This window comes from Ovis aries, chromosome X, assembly GCF_016772045.2.
Source record: "Ovis aries strain OAR_USU_Benz2616 breed Rambouillet chromosome X, ARS-UI_Ramb_v3.0, whole genome shotgun sequence".
Classification (NCBI taxonomy): domain Eukaryota; kingdom Metazoa; phylum Chordata; class Mammalia; order Artiodactyla; family Bovidae; genus Ovis; species Ovis aries.
The window spans coordinates 120,961,934-120,983,151 of NC_056080.1; positions in this window are offsets into that span (position 1 = coordinate 120,961,934).

Sequence of the window (21,218 nt, forward strand, 5' to 3'; positions counted from 1 at the left end):
TCAACAGTACATAAACCATGAACTTCCAGATGTTCCAGCTGGATTTAAAAAAGGCAGAGGAACCAGAGATCAAATTGCAACATCCGTTGAATCATAAAAAAAGCTAGAGAATACAAGAAAAACATCTACTTCTGCTTCATTGAATATCCTAAAGCCTTTGACTCTGTGGATCACAAAAAACTGTGGAAAATTATTAAAGAGATAGGAATACCAGACCACCTTACCTGCCTCCTGAGAAATCTTGTATGCTAGTCAAGAAGCAACAGTTAGAACTAGACATGGAACAATGGACTGATTCCAAATTGAGAAAGGAATACATCAAGGCTGTATATTGTCACCCTGCTTATTTAACTTATATGCAGAGTACATCATGAGAAATGCTGGACTGGATGAAGCACACGCTGGAATAAAGACTGCTGGGAGAAATATCAATAACCTTAGGTATGCAGATGACACCACCCTTATGGCAGAAAGTGAAAAAGAACTAAAGAGCCTCTTAATGAAGATGAAAGAGGAGAGCGAAAACCTTGCTTAAAACTCAGCGTTGAAAAAATGAAGATCATCGCATTCAGTCCCTTCACTTCATGGCAAATAGATGCGGAAATAATAGAATCAGTATTTTCTTGGGCTCCAAAATCTCTGCAGATGGTGACTGCAGCCATGAAATTGAAATGTCTTTGTTCCTTGGAAGAAACGCTATGACAAGCCTAAACAGCATATTAAAAAGCAAAGCCATTACTTTACCAGCAAATTTCCGTGTAGTCAAAGATATGGTTTTTCTAGTAGTCGTGTATGGATGTGAGAGTACGACCATAAAGAAAGCTGAGCACCAAAGAATGGATGCCTTTGAACTGTGGAGCTGGAAAAGACTCTTGAGAGTCCCTTGGACAGCAAGGAGATCAAACTAGTCAATCCTAAAAGAAATCAGTCCTGAATATGCACTGGAGGGACTGATGCTGAAGGTGAAGCTCCAATACTCTGGCCACCTTATGTGAAGAACTGACTCATTGGAAAAGACCCTGATGCTGGGAAAAATTGAAAGCAGGAGGAAAAGGGGACAAAAGAGGATGAGATGGTTGGATGGCATCACTGACATGATGTGGACATGAGTTTGAGTAAACTCCTGGAGTTGATGATGGACAGGGAAGCCTGATGTGCTGCTATCCATTGGGTCACAAATAGTCAGACAGGACTGAGCGACTGAACTGAACTCAACTGAACTAGTACCATCTGGGCCTTCAGCTAGTCATAATCACTTTGCTGGTAGATCTTGCCTAATGTTGATGCCTGCTGCCTGATACTGCTCAAGTATAGGGTGGCTGTGGCAATTTATCTTGCCATTTTTCTGCTTTATTGAGGTGTAATTCATTAAAACTGTATATTTGGTTTTGGCTTATCTAAGGTTTTGACATGTTTTCTTCTAAGGGCTTAACCAAAATTTCTAGCTTTTGAATTAAAGTGTGAGACATGCACTTCTTCTTTCTCATGAACACTTAAACACCACTGTAAGGTCTTTAATTGACCAAATTTCAATGGGGTCACAAAGGGTCGGACACGACTGAGCAACTGAGCTGTACTGAAGGAAAGGAAGAAAGATAGGGTAACACCAATCAGTGGAACAGTTGGAATACATATAACATTTATCAATTAAGTGTGCTATCTTATATGGGTACAGTTTGTGGGGACCAAAAACAATTGCAATAATGACATCAAAGATCACTGATCGTAGACTATCATAATAAGTAATAATAAAAATGAAATCTTTGAAATATTGTGATAACTACCAAAATGTGATACAGAGATATGAAGTGAGCAAATGATGGAAAAATGGCACCAATAGATATTTGCTCAAAGCAGAGTTGCCACAGATGTTCAATTGGTAAAACAAAACACAATGTCTACAAAGCTCAATAAAATGAGGTATGCCTGTAGCTGTTAGAAATAATTTATTATATTTATTATTTATCATTATTATAAACATCTTTCTGGTCAAATGCATGTTCAATAGCTTTTTTTAAATTTTATTTTAATTGGAGGCTAACTACTTTACAATATTGTGGTGGTTTTTGACATATATTGAGATGAATCAGCCATGGTTGTACATGTGTCCCCCATCCTGAATCCCTCTCCCCATCCCATCCCTCAGGGTCATCCCAGTGCACCAGCCCAGAGCACCTTGTCTCATGCACCAAACCTGGACTGGCGGTCTATTTCACATATGATAATATACATGTTTCAATGTGACTTTCTCAAATCATCCCACCCTCACCTTTTCCCACAGAGTCTAAAAGTCCGTTGTTTACATCTCTGTCTCTTTTGTTGTCTCGCATTTAGGGTCATCATTACCATCTTTCTAAATTCCATATATATGCATTAATATACTATAATGGTGCTTTTCTTTATGACTTACTTCCCTTTGTATAATATGATCCAGTTTCATCCACGTCATTAGAACTGATTCAAATGCATTCTTTTTAATAGTTGAGTAATATTCCATTGTGTATATGTATCACAGCTTTCTTATCCATTCATCTGCAAATGGGCATCTAGATTGCTTCCTTGTCCTGGCTATTATAAACAGTGCTGTGATGAACATTGGGGTACATGTGTCTTTCAATTCTGGTTTCCTTGGTGTGTTATATTCTTTGCAGTCAGAGATGGAGAAGCTCTATACAGTCAACAAAAACAAGACCAGGAGCTGACTGTGGCTCAGATCAAGAACTCCTTATTATCAAATTCAGACTTAAATTGAAGAAAGTAGGGAAGGCTGCTAGACCAATCAGGTATGACCTAAATCAAATCCCTAATGATTATATAGTGGAAGTGAGAAACAGATTCAGGGCCTAGATCTGATAGATAGAGTGCCTGATGAACTATGGAATGAGGTTTGTGACACTGTGCAGGAGACAGGGATCAAGACCATCCCCATGGAAAAGAAATGCAAAAAAAGCAAAATGGCTGCCTGGGGAGGCCTTACAAACAGCTGTGAAAAGAAGAGAGGCAAAAAGCAAAGGAGAAAAGGAAAGATATAAGCATCTGAGTGCAGATTTCCAGAGAATAGCAAGAAGATATGAGAAAGCCCTCTTCAGCAATCAATGCAAAGAAATAGAGGAAAAGAACAGAATGGGAGAGACTAGAGATCTCTTTAAGAAAATCAGAGATACCAGGGGAGCATGTCATGCAAAGATGGGATCTATAAAGGACAGAAATGGTCTGGACCTAACAGAAGCAGAAGATATTAAGAAGAGGTGGCAAGAATACACAAAAGAATTGTGCAAAAACGATCTTCATGACCCAGATAATCACGATGGTGTGATCACTCATCTAGAGCCAGACATCCTGGAATGTGGGCCTTAGAAAGTATCACTACAAACAAAGCTAGTGGAGATGATGGAATTCCTATTGAGCTATTTCAAAACCTGAAAGGTGATTCTCTGAAAGTGCTGCACTTAATATGTCAACAAATTTGGAAAACTCAGCAGTGGCCACAGGACTGGAAAAGGTCAGTTTTCATTCCAATTCCAAAGAAAGGCAATGGCAAAGAACGTTCAAACTATCAAACAATTGCACTCATCTCACATTCTAGTAAAGTAATGCTCAAAATTCTCCACGTCAGACTTCAACAGTAGGTGAACCATGAACTCCCTGATGTTCAAGCTGGTTTTAGAAAAGGCAGAGGAATCAGAGATCAAATTGCCAACATCTGCTGGATCATGGAAAAAGCAAGAGAGTTCCAGAAAAACATCTATTTCTGCTTTATTGACTATACCAAAGCCTTTGACTGTTTGGATCACAATTTACTGTGGAAAATTCTGAAAGAGATGGGAATACCAGACCAACTGACCTGCCTCTTGAGAAATCTGTATGTAGGTCTGGAAGCAACAGTTAGAACTGGACATGGAACAACAGACTGGTTCCAAATAGGAAAAGGAGTACATCAAGGCTGTGTATGGTCACCCTGCTTATTTAACTTCTATGCAGAGTATATCATGAGAAATGCTGTACTGGAAGAAACACAAGCTGGAGTCAAGATTGCCGGGAGAAATATCAATAACCTCAGATATGCAGATGACACCACCCTTATGGCAGAAAGTGAAGAGGAGCTAAAAAGCCTCTTGATGAAAGTGAAAGTGGAGAGTGAAATAGTTGGCTTAAGGCTCAACATTCAGGAAATGATCATGGCATCTGGTCCCATCACTTCATGGGAAATAGATGGGGACACAGTGGAAACAGTTTCAGACTTTATTTTTTGGGGCTCCAAAATCACTGCAGATGGTGACTGCAGCCATGAAGTTAAAAGACGCTTACTCCTTGGAAGAAAAGTTATGACCAACCTAGATACCTAATTCAAAAGCAGAGACATGACTTTGCCGACTAAGGTCCATCTAGTAAAGGCTATTATTTTTCCAGTGGTCATGTATGGATGTGAGAGTTGGACTGTGAAGAAAGCTGAGAGCCGAAGAATTGATGCTTTTGAACTGTGGTGTTGGAGAAGACTCTTGAGAGTCCCTTGGACTGCAAAGAGATCCAACCAGTCCATTCTGAAGGAGGTCAGCCCTGGGATTTCTTTTGGAAGGAATGATGCTAAAGCATTAAAGTACTCCAGTACTTTGGCCACCTCATGCAAAGAATTGACTCATTGGAAAAGACTTTGATGCTGGGAGGGATTGGGGGCAGGAGGAGAAGGGGACGACAGAGGATGAGATGGCTGGATGCCATCACTGACTCGATGGACGTGAGTCTGAGTGAACTCCTGGAGCTGGTGATGGACAAGGAGGCCTGGCGTGCTGTGATTCATGGGGTCGCGAAGAGTCGGACACAACTGAGAGACTGAACTGAACTGAATTGGTGTGTATGCCCAGCAGTGGCATTCCTGGGTTGTATGGTAGATATATTTCCTGTTGTTAAAGGACTCTCCACACTCTTCTCCATAGTGACTCTACTAGTTTGCATTCCCACCAACAGTGTAAGAAGGTTTCTTTTTCTCCGTGCCCTCTCCAGCATTTATTGTTTGTAGACTTTTTGATGGCAGCCATTCTGACTGGTGTGAAATGGTACCTCATTGTGGTTTTGATTTGCATTTCTCTGATAATGAGTGATGTTGAACATCTTTTAATGTGTTTGTTAACCATCTATATGCCTTCTTTGGAGAAATGTCTGTTTAGTTCTTTGGCCCATTTTTTGATTGGGTCACTTATTTTTATGTAATTGAGTGCAGGAGTTGCTTGTATATTTTTGAGATTGATTCTTTGTCAGTTGCTTCATTTGGTATTATTTTATCCGATTCTGAAGGCTGTCTTTTCACTTTGCTTATAGTTTCCTTCGTTATGCAAAAGCTTTTAAGTTTAATTAGGTCCCATTTGTTTATTTTTGCTTTTATTTCCATTACCCTGGGAAGTGTGTCATAGAGGATCCTGTGATGATATACTTCAGAGAGTGTTTTGCCTATGTTTTCCTCTAGGAGTTTTATAGTTTCTGGTCTTACATTCAGATCTTTAATGCATTTTGAGTTTATTTATGTGGATGGTGTTAGGAAGTGCTCTAGTTTCATTGTTTTACAAGTGGTTGACCAGTTTTCCCAGCAATACTTTTTAAAGAGGTTGTCTTTTCTCCGCTGTATATTCTTTGTGCCTCCTTTGTCAAAGATAAGGTGTCAATAGGTGCATGGATTTATCTTGGGATTTCTATTTTGTTCTACTGATCTATGTTTCTGTCCTTGTGCCAGTACCATACTCTCTTGATGACTGTTGCTTTGTAGTATAGTCTGAGGTCAGGCAGGTTGATTCCTCCAGTTCCATTCCTCTTTCTCAAGATTGCTTTGGCTATTTGAGGTGTTTTGTATTTCCATACAAATTGTGAAATTATTTGTGCTAGTTCTCTGAAAAATACCATTGGTAGCTTCATAGGGATTGCATTGAATCTATAGATTGCTTTGGGTAGTGTACTAATATTCACTATATTGATTCTTCTGATCCATGAACATGGTATATTTCTCCATCTATTTGTGTCCCCTTTGATTTCTTTCATTAGTGTTTTATAGTTATCTATACATAGGTCTTTTGTTTCTTTAGGTAGATTTATTCTAAGTATTTTATTCGTTTCATTCAATGGTGAATTGAATTGTTTCCTTAATTTTTCTTTCTGTTTTCTCATTGTTAGTGTATAGGAATGCAAGGGATTTGTGTGTGTTAATTTTATATCCTGCAACTTTACTATATTCATTGATTAGTTCTAGTAATTTTCTGGTGGAGTCTTTAGGGTTTTCTATGTAGAGGATCATGTCATCTGCAAACAGTCAAGAGTTTTACTTCTTTTCCAACCTGGATTCCCTTTATTTCTTGTTCTTCTCTGATTGCTGTGGCTAAAACTTCCAAAACTATGTTGAATAGTAGTGGTAAGAGTGGGCATCCTTGTCTTGTTACTGACTTTAGGGAGAATGCTTTCAATTTTTCACCAGATCAATAACTTTTTAGATATCATGACTTTTTGAATTCTCTATTTGTAGAGTTTTAAGTTTTATATAAATCTTATTGGGGCTATTATACAAATTCTATTTCTTTTTTAAAAAGTTTTTTAATTAAAAAATCCTTTTTTTTTTTTTATTTTGGCCACGTCATGTGGAATATAGAATCTTGGTTCCCAACCATGGATTGAACCCACATACCCTACATTGGAAGTGTGGAGTCTTAACTACTGGGTCACCAGGGATGTCCCTAAATCTTTTTTTTTTTTTTAAATTTCTACCACAGACAGGTGCCTTCAGTCCCAGGCTGGCACTGGTCCTGTTGGGCAGCAGCATGGACTGGATTTTGGGCCAGAGGCCTCCCCAGGTTACCACAGGCCATTCAGCAATTTTCGTGAGCCCCACATTACAAATGGCTAAATGGAGGTGGCAGAGGTGATCCAAGTCTTCTTGTCACCTGGGTGGCATTGCCTGTCAGCTGTCGGATCTTGTATTTAGGTACTTGAGCAATGCAACCAACAATAAGGTGCCCACTTGCTAGGCATAGTTGTCAGTGCAAGCAGCCCACCATGAACTGGAGCCCTGTGTGTGACCAGCACTGCATTGGACCTGGCTTTGATACCTGTCTTTCCAGAGCTGAACATGATGTCCGAGGTAGGGGAGCAATATGGAAGATGCACTGTAAGGCCAAGGAACAGTCTCCTGCCACATCCCAACTCCTCTACTTTTCTTTAATCTTTGCAGTATATTAGATATTAAAATATATATACAAAATCTGTGATAACTGTGGTTATATCCTTTTCTCCTTACATATTATGGTTTTCTACTATTTTGCATCTGTTGCTAATTTTTTCCTGTTAAAATGTTTGTAACTATTAAATTCTTTTTATTATTCTTGTCCCAGAGTTATTAATGATACTTCACGAAAGTTTTCCACTTGAATGTAAATCAATACAGTCATGTTAATTATATTATAATCATTCCATTCTTCATCTTATTTGCAGCATTTGATCTTAAATTCTATCTCTGATACTAATTCTGCCACTCTTACTCTTTTTGTTTGCATTTGCCTATATCATTGCCTGCTCATTTTCAAACTTTTTTGATCACTTTATGACCAAAAGTACATTTTACATAATCAGGATTTTTGTTTTCTTTGGTCATGGCAATAGAGCATATTAAAGCTTAAGTTAATAAGTGAGATTATTTCTTATACATAACTTTTAGCATTTATTATGTTTTACAGATTATTTTCCATTCTCTTTTAGATTCTTTACTTTGGCTGGATTGATTTTTTTTTTTTTTTAGTGCCACCCATAATCATTTGGCCAGTCTTCTGTGAATCTTAAATGCTTACTTTCCAGTTTAGAGGGGATCTATGCCTGCTTGCTTTGCCTACAAATCCTTATGGCATAAGAAGAAGTTGTCAAGTCCCAATTTCTGGGTCTGTAACTGGCCCTGTAGTTAAAGACATCATCAAATCTGTACATTCTTCTGGGTGACTCACAGTGTCAGCTGTATCTGAGCTCATCTGCTAGTCTCAACAATCAGACAGGGTCATTTTAGTGGTTAGTTGTCTAAGCAGTCAGATAGGAGGGAAAGAGCGCCAGAAGCACATACTCAAGCCTATATTTTCTTTGTTTGTTTTAATATATGTTGGATTGTCATGTTCTTAGATCTCCAGCACTAAAGTTGTACATTTCAACTTCCCATGGACCCAATTTCAGAGAAAAAAACAGTGATTTCTTCTCAGTTCTACATGCCATGGAACGAAAGAATGTGGAATAAATTCTTTCATTTGTCTTTGCTTTTTCAAAATCGAATAAAAGAACATGGTCATTCCTATCAAAAAAGAAATTTTTATTCAGAAATCAAATAATTTAAAGTCCGTACATTTATATAATGCTATAAAAGCAAGCTTTATATACTTGCATTATTTGAATCATAGTAACTCCTCATAGTAACTTCTCATAATGAGAAGAGAGAGTTAATTGATAAAACTAGGGCTGAGTGATGTTAAATGTTTGTTCAAGTTCATTGCTAGAAATAAGTAGGTACTATTATGAGAAGCAGCAACTTCTCATAGTGAGAAGTGGGAGTCATTATTTCTACTTTACAGTTGATAAAATTCAGGCTGATTGATGTTAAATGACTTGTTCAAGTTTATCCAGCTAAGAATAAGTAGGTAATATTCACATGTTGTTAGGCTAAACTTAACTGCTGTTTTCTCTATACACACTTTACCCTCAAATGTAAAGCCACTGACATGTGATAAAAATCTTTACCATTCATCACTCTTCTCCCTCTCTGACCTCAGTTTTGAGCGTTTGGAAAGAGAAACACAATAAAGATAAAGCCCAAAACAGTAATACTAGGATGGTTAAAGAAGAAGCACTCTGCCTTGTAATGTCCCCTAAACATGAGTGCTTAAAATCGTCTTTTGATGGAACTTTCTGTAGGACAAATATGATTTCATTACTAAGACAGTAGAACACACACATACACACATACATTTATATATTCCTATATATAGCACATATCTGTATGTGTGTGTGTGTATACACACACATGCACTCATTTTCCAATTATTTGTTTGTAATATAGACATAGCCTGAATATAAGATGACTATTAAAAATGCTCCTGCAGTCTCACAAGACCCTTTGTTTTCAGTTGATAGAAATTGTTTCTCCACAATGCATTGCCCCTGAGAATATTACATATATAGAAAGAATAAAGAAATACAGGCTCACTGGAATAAAAACATAATGGAGAATTTTACTCATCTCACATGCTAGTAAAGTAATGCTCAAAATTCTCGAGGCCAGGCTTCAGAAATACATGAACCGTGAACTCCCTGATGTTCAAGCTGGTTTTAGAAAAGGCAGAGGAACCAGAGATCAAATTGCCAACATCTGCTGGATCATGGAAAAAGCAAGAGAGTTCCAGAAAAACCTCTATTTCTGCTTTATTGACTATGCCAAAGCCTTTGACTGTGTGGATCACAATAAACTGGAAAATTCTGAAAGAGATGGGAATACCAGACCACCTGACCTGCCTCTTGAGAAATCTGTATGTAGGTCAGGAAGCAACAGTTAGAACTGGACATGGAGCAACAGACTGGTTCCAAATAGGAAACGGAGTACATCAAGGCTGTATATTGTCACCCTGCTTATTTAATTTCTATGCAGAGTAAATCATGAGAAATGCTGGACTGGAAGAAACACAAGCTGGAATCAAGATTGCCAGGAGAAATATAAATAACCTCAGATATGCAGATGACACCACCCTTAAGGCAGAAAGTGAAGAGGAACTAAAAAGCCTCTTAATGAAAGTGAAAGAGGAGAGTGAAAAAGTTGGCTTAAAGCTCAACATTCAGAAAACGAAGATCATGGCATCCAGTCCCATCACTTCATGGGAAATAGATGGGGAAACAGTGGAAATGGCGTCAGACTTTATTTTTTTGTGCTCCAAAATCACTGCAGATGGTGATTGCAGTCATGACATTAAAAGATGCTTACTCCTTGGAAGAAAAGTTATGACCAACCTAGATAGCATATTCAAATCAGAGACATGGGTTTGCTGACTATGGTCTGTCTAGTCAAGGCTATGGTTTTTCCTGTGGTCATGTTTGGATGTGAGAGTTGGACTATGAAGAAGGCTGAGCACTGAAGAATTGATGCTTTTGAACTGTGGTGTTGGAGAAGACTCTTGAGAGTCCCTTGGACTGCAAGGAGATCCAACCAGTCCATTCTGAAGGAGATCAACTCTGGGATTTCTTTGGAAGGAATGATGCTAAAGCTGAAGCTCTAGTACTTTGGCCACCTCATGCGAAGAGTTGACTCATGGGAAAAGACTCAACTCATTGGAAAAGACTCTGATGCTCGGAGGGATTGGGGGCAGGAGGAGAAGGGGACGACCGAGGATGAGATGGCTGGATGGCATCATGGACTCGATGGACATGAGCCTGAGTGAACTCCAGGAGGTGGTGATGGACAGGGAGGCCTGGTGTACTGCGATTCGTGGGGTCGCAAAGAGTAGGACACGACTGAGCCACTGAACTGAACTGAAGAGAATTTCAGAGCAAAGTAAAATTTCCCAAAGAGAGTGTCAGAAACCAAAGTGAGGTTTGATAGGCTTAGGGAAATGACTAATTGAAAAGCATTTGCTATATACGGTAAGTCCTGTCCTACATTTCAAGGTCAGACTCAGGTGACAGCTGGCACTACGTCTAATTATTACCTATTATTAGTAGAACTTACTCCTTGCATTATATGGTAATGGAACTCCTCATAGCACATCCCCTTATGCTAACTTGAGACTCCCAACAACTCCATGCATAGGCTGAGTAATTTTATGCTAATTTTACAGAGGCGCAAAGAGGTAAACTGATTTTTCCAAAATTACACAGTTACTTTGAAGGCCAAAAGTAAATGTTCAAAGATAGTTTTCACTATGCTTCTATTTGTGATTATAAAAACTTTATAATCAGTAAGTGTAACCTTTTAATGCAGTTATTCAATATGTATGAAAATAGACAAATGAAAATTTATATTGGTTTGTGGCCATTATTGAAAAAGAAAACATTTTTTGACATGTAATTGACATGTAGAAAGTTTACATAGTTAATATATACAACTTCATGTGTTTAGAGATAAATGCATACCCCTGAAATCATGACACTCAATGCCATAAGCATGTTGTGCCAGGCCATGCTCAGTCATATTTGACTCTGTGACCCCATGGACTATAGCCTGCCAGGATCCTCTGTCCATGGGATTTCCCAGGCAAAAATACTGGAGTGTGTTGCCATTTCCTCCTCTAGGGGATCTTCCTGACCCAAGGATCAAACCCAGGCCTCTTACATCTCCTGCATTGGCAGGGGGGTTCTTTACCAATGCATCGCCTGAGAAGAACCATAATCAATGTCATAAACATATCCATTACCTTCAAAATGTTTTGTGGACATTTTTGTTTTAGAAGTAGGTGGTGTCTGAAATACTCTTTTGGAATTCTGCAGCTCAAATCCAGCCCTCTCTCAATATTTGACCCTATTTATTAAATGACTTTAGAATGTAAGTTTACAGATTATAGAAGTCTATATGTCATTACTGTAGATAGGAAAGCACTCTCAGTTCTTCTCCAAAATTCTACTTTCCCCACATATCACCAAAATATTTTAAATTCCTAAGTTACCATCCACCAAGGATTTCTAGATAACACACACCAATTAATGAACCAAATAGATAATCACTGAATACTGGATAAACTCATTAGTGGACATGTTTTAGGCAATATCCCATGATACAGAGCAATACTCAGCACTAATCACCTTTCCTTCTACACTGCAAACAGCAGGTACTAGGAACAATAGTCAAGGAAACACTTGGACTAATAAAGGATTAAACTCTAAGAACAGGTGGGGGAAACTGACAATGGTAATGCACAACAAGTTAAAACAAGTAGAACAGAGGACACAATAATAGCAGAACAATTATAAACAATGTTGTAGTATTGGATTGGCCAAAAAGTTCATACTGTATTTTCTGTAAGATAGTATAGAAAAACCTGATTAAACTTTGGCCAACCCAATATATTCTGTATCCTCTGGACAAGGCTCCTGTACAAGGTAATCTTTTTTGTTTAAGTACCTTGAGGTTCTTATAGTAAGTTTACAGTTTAGATAGCAAATTTTGAGTAAACATTTTGGCAAATGGCTATAGAAATATTTTAAAGTAGGACTTCAAATACTGATTTCTATCTATATTGTAAATAAGATGGAACTGATTTGTTTTCCCTACCTGACAGTGAAACTCTCAAGGTAAGGGCATCATCTTACTCATCTTTATGTTCCCCCAAACGAGCACAGTTTCTGGCACAATTTATAATCGGTGCATGATGAATAGATAAATCAAGGAAGAATGCAGTGATTTGACCAAGGTTTTGCAGTTAGTTTTGCACGTGGCATAGTTTGTCTTTTGTGAAACTATTATGCTCACTTATTTGAACATGATAATATGAACATCTAAAAGGAGAGTTACTTAGTCATTCCTAAGGATAATTACCCATAATGGTCAGGTTTTTTCAGAACTCTAGATTTAGAGCCATTAGCAATTTGACTTAGAGGTCCTTTTGGGAAACCACCATTAACAAATAAACAATATTTAGCATTTTTGGACTTAATCATCTACACAAATTTGATACTATATGGTAGCAAATATGAGCGTTTTAGAATAAACTTGGTAATAATTAGTGGTGCCATTTTCTAAGACTCCCGGAGAAAACCTTTTCTTTTCAGTAACAAATTTGTCCTGATGGAAATGGCAGCAGATTTTGTTTTGATATACCAAGTATGTTTACAAATACTTAAAAGTATTCTTGTTATTTAGTCTCTCAGTTGTGTCTGCAAGCCCAGAGACTGTAGCCTGCCAGGCTCTGCTGTCCAAGGGATTTCTCAGGCGAGAAGACTGGAGTGGGTTGCTATTTCCTCCTCTAGAGGATCTTCATGACCCAGGGATTGAAGCCACATCTATGACATCTCTTGCATTGGCAGGCAGATTCTTTACCACTGAGCCACCAGGGAAGCCCTCCCATTTCTAAGTGAAGGTTTGCAATAAAAAAAAAATTTTTTTTTGAATGAACCATTTTCCAATTGTATACCCTGAAACTATTCAACTTCCAATTTGATTGCAAAGACTCTAGTTTAAAGCAGAGAAAGACATAACTGTGGCCATGTTACATTATTTCTGGTAACTGCTATGTTGGTCTGATGTTACAGTCAATGTTCTGATATGAAGAACTGTGGAAAGAAAAACCATGATAAAAATGCAATTATTAATGTAAATAAATAAAATATTTAAAATAAAGGTATGAGTGCTAATAAGGTTGAAGTAAATAATTATGATTGGGTAAATGGGTGTGGCTGTAATTTACCAAATCATGGAGTGTGAAACCATCCCGACTCTGGCTAAAGCATTCAGCTAAAAGAAGGGTATAATTTGATTTCTGGGTTAAATATCAGGCCCTGCCTACCTATCCTTGTTTAGCAGCTGATTCTCTATGTGCTTAAATTATTTTAAAAATTTTTATTAATGTAGGCTAATAGTATAAGAATATAAGTTTTGTGAGGGTAGTGTCTGTTTATATTTTGCTTTTTCTCCAGTGGCTAGCACAATACCAGGGGCACAGTCAGTCAGTTCAGTCTCTCAGTCGTGTCTGACTCTTTGTGACCCCATGAATCACAGCACGCCAGGCCTCCCTGTCCATCACCAACTCCCAGAGTTCACTCAGACTCATGACCATCGAGTCCGTGATGCCATCCAGCCATCTTATCCTCTGTCATCCCCTTCTCCTCCTGCCTCCAATCCCTCCCAGCATCAGATTCTTTTCCAATGAGTCAACTCTTCGCATGAGGTGGCCAAAGTACTGGAGTTTCAGCTTTAGCATCATTCCTTCCAAAGAAATCCCAGGGCTGATCTCCTTCAGAATGGACTGGTTGGATCTCCTCACAGTCCAACGGACTCTCAAGAGTCTTCTCCAACACCACAGTTCAAAAGCATCAATTCTTCGGCACTCAGCCTGTGCATATTTATTGACCCAATGAAAGAGATTCTTCCAAATAATTAAGTACTGAAGACAGATTATCTTTACTTGTGCTCTCTTCTTTTTATGAGTCTGTATTATGAAATAAAAACTAATTTCCATTCTGAGGAACGTAACATTATGAGTTTTTCACACATTCTCCCTTGCTCCTTCTTCCTCTGCCTCCTTATCTCTCTCCCTCTCTCACACACACAGACACACACACACACGAATCCAGCTTTTGCTTTACTAGTTCATCATATAATTACCATTTTATCTTGATATAAAAATGGGAAAAATTCAAAATCTCTTTCAGGTGATTACAGTCCTTACTGCCTGTTGAAGTTTAGTAAGCACTTGGATGGTAGCTCAATATGACCAGAAGCCTCCTCACTTGCTAAGTGACATTTTCTTCCATGAGCTTGGTGACTCCCTAGTAGATAACCAGTTGCCTATCATCAGTTAGATCACTCATCTCACCTCCTATTTTATTGACCCAGTAGTCTAACCAGTTGATGACTTGGTTTCTTGATTGTTTGACTAAAACCAAAGCTTTACTCATTATCCCATCATCCTTAACTCTAATCCAAGCAGTGAGGTCAAGTCTTCCTTTACATGCACCACTTAGCATGTTTACTATTCTTGCTCTACCACAACATTTAGTAAAGCCAACAACTTTCAACCCTGGCTGTACAGTCTTCTTCGTTAGAGCAATGTTTTGGACACCTTAGCTTCAGCCCAGACCAATTAAATAAAAATCTCTGGATGTGGTGTTTAGCATCATCTTTCAAAGCTCTGCAGAGGATATTCATGTGCATCCAAAGGTTGAGGAACACTGGGTAGGATACCCATGCTGCTTCACTCCACTAACCCATATTGGAATACTTGCATTGTGAGGCCAGTCAAGATGGTTACTAGAGCTCACCATGTTACTCTGGCACTGTACTTTGGACTGAGGCACCCTTACAAGTCACATTATAGCTTCCTAGAGGCCACATAAGTTATGCAAAAATATACACTTTTACTAATTAAATACTTTTATTGTTTCCCTTTAATAACAAGCTTGTGTATTTTCTCAAACTATTTCAAATGCACTCTTTTTTCTTACCACATAGCTTAAAAATAAGTCATAAACAGAAAATTAAGCTGAGAATAAACCAGATTAATGGTAACAGCATAATGTATAGCTATGGGAGGTAGTTTGGAAAGAGAAAAATATTGCCAAAGCAACTTGTATAACTGAGATATTTATCAAATATAGTCCCCCAAACTATTTATAAAAAGAATTGAAGGTAAAATGAAAATTGTCATTTGAAACTTTCCCAAATATAACTGCAGTATTTGAGTTAAAATACAGAGGTGATAAAGCTTATGCTAAAAACAGCCAGCTGATAGACATGCACAGCATGAAAATAAAATAAGAGATACTAATACTTTACAGTTTGTTTACTCTGCTTTTACTCCTCTGGACAAAAGATTTTTGGAAGAATAATATGATTATACCAAGCTTACTGTCAAACATTTTCAGTTCCAATATCTAGCAATAAGACACCTTGGCAATTTAAAACAACAAAAACTCAAACAATAATATGCTGCCCTTTGGAAAGCTTTTGACGGTAAGTTTCAACATTAGGAAAACAAAACAAAACAAAAGATACACATCAGCCTACTTGTGTGCTTAGTCGTGTCTGACTCTGCAACCCCATGAACTGTAGCCTGCCAGGCTCCTCTGCCCATGGGATTATCTGGGCAAGAATACTGGAGTGGGTTGCCATTTCCTTCTCCAGAGGATCTTCCTGCCCCAAAGCTCAAACCCTCATCTCCTGCATTGGCAAGTGGATTCTTTACCACTAGCCACCTGGGAAGCAAAGATACACATAGAACAATGGAAAAGACTAGAGAGTTCAGAAATAACCCCCGCACAATCAATATTTGACAAGTGTGCCAAGAAGACACAATGAGGAAAGGATGGTCTCTTCAATAAATGGTTTTGGGAAAACCAGATAACCCACATATACAAAAGAATGAAATTGGACTCTTATCTCTCGCCATACACAAAAATTAACCCCAAACTGACTGAAGACTTAAATATAACCAGAACCTGTAAAACCCGTGGGGGGAAAACACACACACACACACACACACACACACACACACACACACACACACACACACACACACAGGAAAATTCTTTTTGACATTGCTCTTGGCAATGGTTTTTTGGGTGTGATACCAAAAGCACAGGTAAGAAAAGCAAAAAACAGACAAGTGAGATGGAAGCAAACATGAAAACAAACTAAGCGTCCATCAACAGAAAAATGGATGAAGATAATGGAACATTTTTTGGCCACAAAAAGAAATCCTGACATTTTGACAACACGGATGGACCTGAAGGATACGCTACATGAAAAAAGTCAGGCAGAGAAAAGCAAATACTATATGATCTCACCCACATGTTAAATCTAAAAATGTTGAACTCATAGAAGCAGAGAATAGAGTGACAGTTGTCAGAGGCTGGAGGTGGTTGGAATGAGATATATGCCAAACAGTACAAATTTTCACTTATAAAATAAATACCTTGAAGAGATCAAAGGATGGTGACTATAATTAATAGTATTATGTCACACACCTGACATTTGCTAAGAGAATAGATCTAAAATGTTCTCGCCACACACACATACAGGCAAAAAGTAACTATGTGAGGATGTGAAGTTATGAATGTGTTGCCTTAACTGAGGTAACCATTTCACAACAAATATCAAATCTTCACGTTGTACATTTAAAAATTTTCTTTGTCAATTTTATCACAAAAAGCTCAAAAGAACCAATTATTTATGTTAAATCTTGAAAAAATTCTTCTTGACATGGGGAAAGAACACTACACTCAAGACTCTACATGTCACTCACATTCCTAAGCAAAGGAGCACACTTTGATGTGGATGTTTTAGACATTAAGCAGGGTCCAAAGAAATCATCAGATCCAATGATTTCTTAAGGTCTTTTCAAATTCCAGCATTCTAAACTTCTGTTATATAACCATGTACTAGTTTGCTATGTCTTCCATAATAAAGTACTACTGACTGAGTGGCTTAAGCCATAGAAATGTATTCTACTCTAGGCATTATGATGATATTCACTAAGGGACATAGTTTGTATTTATAAGAAACTTACATTAATAGAAAAGATAAACATGTACACAGCTGACTTGAATGCAAAGCAACATTGAAATAAATGCTTTCATAGGGACAGAAACAAAGCTGCGGGGCCCAGTTGAGAGAAGGATTAAATCATGTCTGGATTTGTTCTCAGCGGTGTACATTCACACTAATTTTTGTTCTTTTGCTTTCACTTAAATATCTACAAGGTGAACTTGGGAAAACTTTGCAGCCCCATTTTGAAAACTGATCTCTGAAATGAGAAGGTTAAAGCTTGGATACTGCAGCTGATAAACACAAAGAGCTATATGTCTGCGTTAAATGAAAATGCAGCTGCATTAGTTCAGCAGTTTAATCAAATGTACCTAATCCTACATCAATCTAAATAGAATACAGCCATGCTTTTTTCCAGTCTAACTATCAAAAAAAAAAAAAAAACACCTGCCAAGAGAATGGAAATGAAGCTGAAATTACTGCTGTTTCATGAAATTCATGATGCCAAAAATGCCATTTAACTTAAGCTGCTAGGGAAAAGAAACATATTTAATTAAATGCATGGCAGACTATTCCTAGTTTCCGTTGTAGGGTGGAGAGGAGTTTGCTCTATGCTACCCATTATGGTTGGCAACATTTCCTCTTAATGAATGAACCATTTAAAAATAAATAAGACCATGATGCTTTTCCTCACTGAAAAAGAGAAAAAATGATTTAAAAGTTGAGGATTCTAAAAGAAACTTCAACGTGTTTTTATGGTAATCAAGATTAGAAGCATGTACCTATTATAACATTTATTCCAAAGCTCAAATAAACTTATACCTACCCTTGAAATTCTATAGCTGCTAATGAGAGAGGATTAGAATAATTTTTATCCAAATCATGTGAAGCATTTCCAGAGTAAATACATATTTAAATTGTGAGTAACCTTTAATTAATTCTTATGATGTTTTATGGAACAAGAATTGAAAAGGATCTTAAAATTATTTAGCTCAAATCTGACCAACTGATAGATTAGAAAAATGAAGTCCAGAGAATAGAAAATTAACTATTCAAGTATCCTGCAGTTAATAGAATTCACACTAGAAAACAACTCTCCTGCTTCCTACTCTGCTTATTTTTCCAATAACATGAATTCTTTATCCTTCAAGAATACAAAATTAAATGTTAATTCATGTTTGGGGTATAAAAACAAGGCTGACTGTTAGTCTGAGTTTAAATACATGTGTTCTGGAACCAGACTGCTTAGATTTAAATCCTGGCATATCCACTCATTAGTTGTGTGTTTAGTCAAGTACCAAATTGTACTGTGCCTTGTTTCCTCATCTGTAAAATGAAAATGATAGCATATCATATATATTAGTTTTATGAGCAATAAATGAATTAACAAGTGTAAAGTGATTAGATAGTTGCTTGAAACCTAATGTATTTTATTATTATGTAAATAATCTAAATCAATGATTTGAATATTTTTCCATGTTGGGAGCATTTCCATCTATGCATGCCTAATAGCAAAATTCAGAACACACTAAGTTTATCTTTTCTGTGCTCATTCTCCCTTCCTGAGCCCTCCTTCATCTTTGGGTATCTATTGTCCTGACCTCCTTGCCTATATCCCATCATTGCAATGTCCTGCTTAGTTCTGTCAACCTATGGAAGCAATTTGTGTTCGAACTTGCCAACCATTTCTTTCCCACCAAAACTATCTGGCTCCAATCCCTCGGGGGCCCATGAAATAATAACTGAAATATTAAAATATACTTGTTTAACATATAGTTCTTTCTAAGAACATTGTGCTATGAAGAGAGATTGTCAACTCAACAATAAGATGAATATCTAATCAGGGAATTTTAGATACCAATGGCAGGAGAGTAGGAAGGAGAAAGGGAATCAATGACTTTCAAGTATGTGTTGTCATCTCAGTTAATTTACAAGCAAGAAATATATTCTTGTCTTACATTTCTGAGATAAAGAGACTAAGACTCAGAGAGAGAAGGTGACTTGCTTGAAATCACACAACTAATAAGTACAAATAATAGATTGCAAACTCTTTTTCTATCTGGCTTCAAAGTCTGTTCTCAGTATTTTAAATAAAGAATTCTGTCATCAGTGCTTCTCAGATCATATCATGCGTACAAATGGCTCTTTAGAATTTCTTACAACAGGCTGTTTTTCTCTAGGAACTGATGACTTGCCCTCAGAATGGCATCACAATTCATAATATATCAAGAATACTTGCTATACCTATGGAACTCTGCTCAATGTTGTATAGCAGCCTGGATGGGAGGGGAGTATTGGAGAGAACAGATGCATGTATATGTATGGCTGAGTCCCTTCACTGTTCACCTGAAATGATCACAACGATGTCAATCAGCTGTACTCCAACATAAAAAGTTTTAAAAAATAATACTTGGTACACTACATTATAATATTCAGAAAACTGAGGTATCAGCTAAAAGCATAATGTATCTCACATGGAAATTTATTTAATATATTATAAATCAAACACATCTGTTAAACATGTGAGATTTCTGTTGGCTAACCATAAAACAAAAAGATAAAGCAGAAATAAAATAAGTACTGCTGCTGTTTCTGCTTTAGTTGTGTCCGACTCTGTGCGACCCCATACACGGCAGCCAACCAGGCTCCCCTGTCCCTGGGATTCTCCAGGAAAGAACACTGGAGTGGGTTGTCATTTCCTTCTCCAATGTGTGAAAGTGGAAAGTGAAAGTCAAGTCGTTCAGTCGTGTCCGACTCTTCATGACCCCATGGACTGCCACCTACCAGGCTCCTCCCTCCATGGGATTTTCCAGGCAAGAGTACCCGAGTGGGGTGCCATTGCCTTCTCCGTAAAATAAGTACAATGAGCATGTTTTCAATAAGTTAGTGGATCCCCGTGAATAGTTATTCTATAGTAGAAGGAAGTGGAAGATGGTGCTTGCATTAGACCAACAAAGTACATACTACAATAGAAATTGTTGGTAGGAAAAGAAAAAACATTACATGAAAACATAAATACACAATGATTTTACATTAAGTCTGGGAGATATTGGTTGCTATGGTATAAGAGAATAGCACACGTGAGCTACTCTGCAAGCACATGAATTAGCATAAATATGTCATAAAGCTGTCAGACTCTATTCCAAAAGGCTTAAGGTTTCATATTTGGAAAATAAATATTTTTATCATGACTCTTATTCTTTGCAGAATGACCTAATTTTATAGTTCTAAGAGAGGAAAAGCCAGCTAGAGTGTTTACATTGATATTTTAACTTCTCTAGAGTGTTTCTGGGATAAATATACCTTCTTAGAGATTCTGAGAATAACTTCCAAAAAAGAAACACAAAAACTTTTTTTATTTAAATGTTTCATTGCATATTATCAGTTACTAAACTGAGCACTTATCATACACAAAGCACAATGATAAATGTCAGAAATACAAAATAGGATGGAGCTTAGTTGGTGCATGGAGGGAAAAGTCATCAATGTAAAGAGTTAGTAGCAAAATAAAAAACATGAATGCTAAGTAGTATAAAAAACAAATACTCTAGATGCCTTGAATGTTTCTTCCAGCTAGGGAATCAGAATTGAAATGGGAGGGAAGAGGAGAGGGCACAATCTTTAAAAGAGTGACATAGTCCTTAAGGATAGACAATACACTAGCTAGAACTGACTAGGTCCAAGATACCCAAGGTTCAACCTTGAGCCTCAATATATGCTCACTATAACATATCAGGAATCTAAATGACAAACCCACCAGCACCATGACAGTTCCAAAGTTTAGTTCAGTTCAGTCACTCAGTCGTGTCTGACTCTTTGCAATCCCATGGACTGCAGCACGACAGGCTTCTCTGTCCATCATCAACTCCCAGAGCTTACTCAAACTCATGTCCATTGAGTCGGTGATGCCATCAAACCATCTCATCCTCTGTCATCCCCTTCTCCTCCTGCCTTCACACTTTCCCAGCATTCATTTCATTCATTTCCCTTCCAATGAATATTCAGGACTAATTTCCTTTAGGATGGA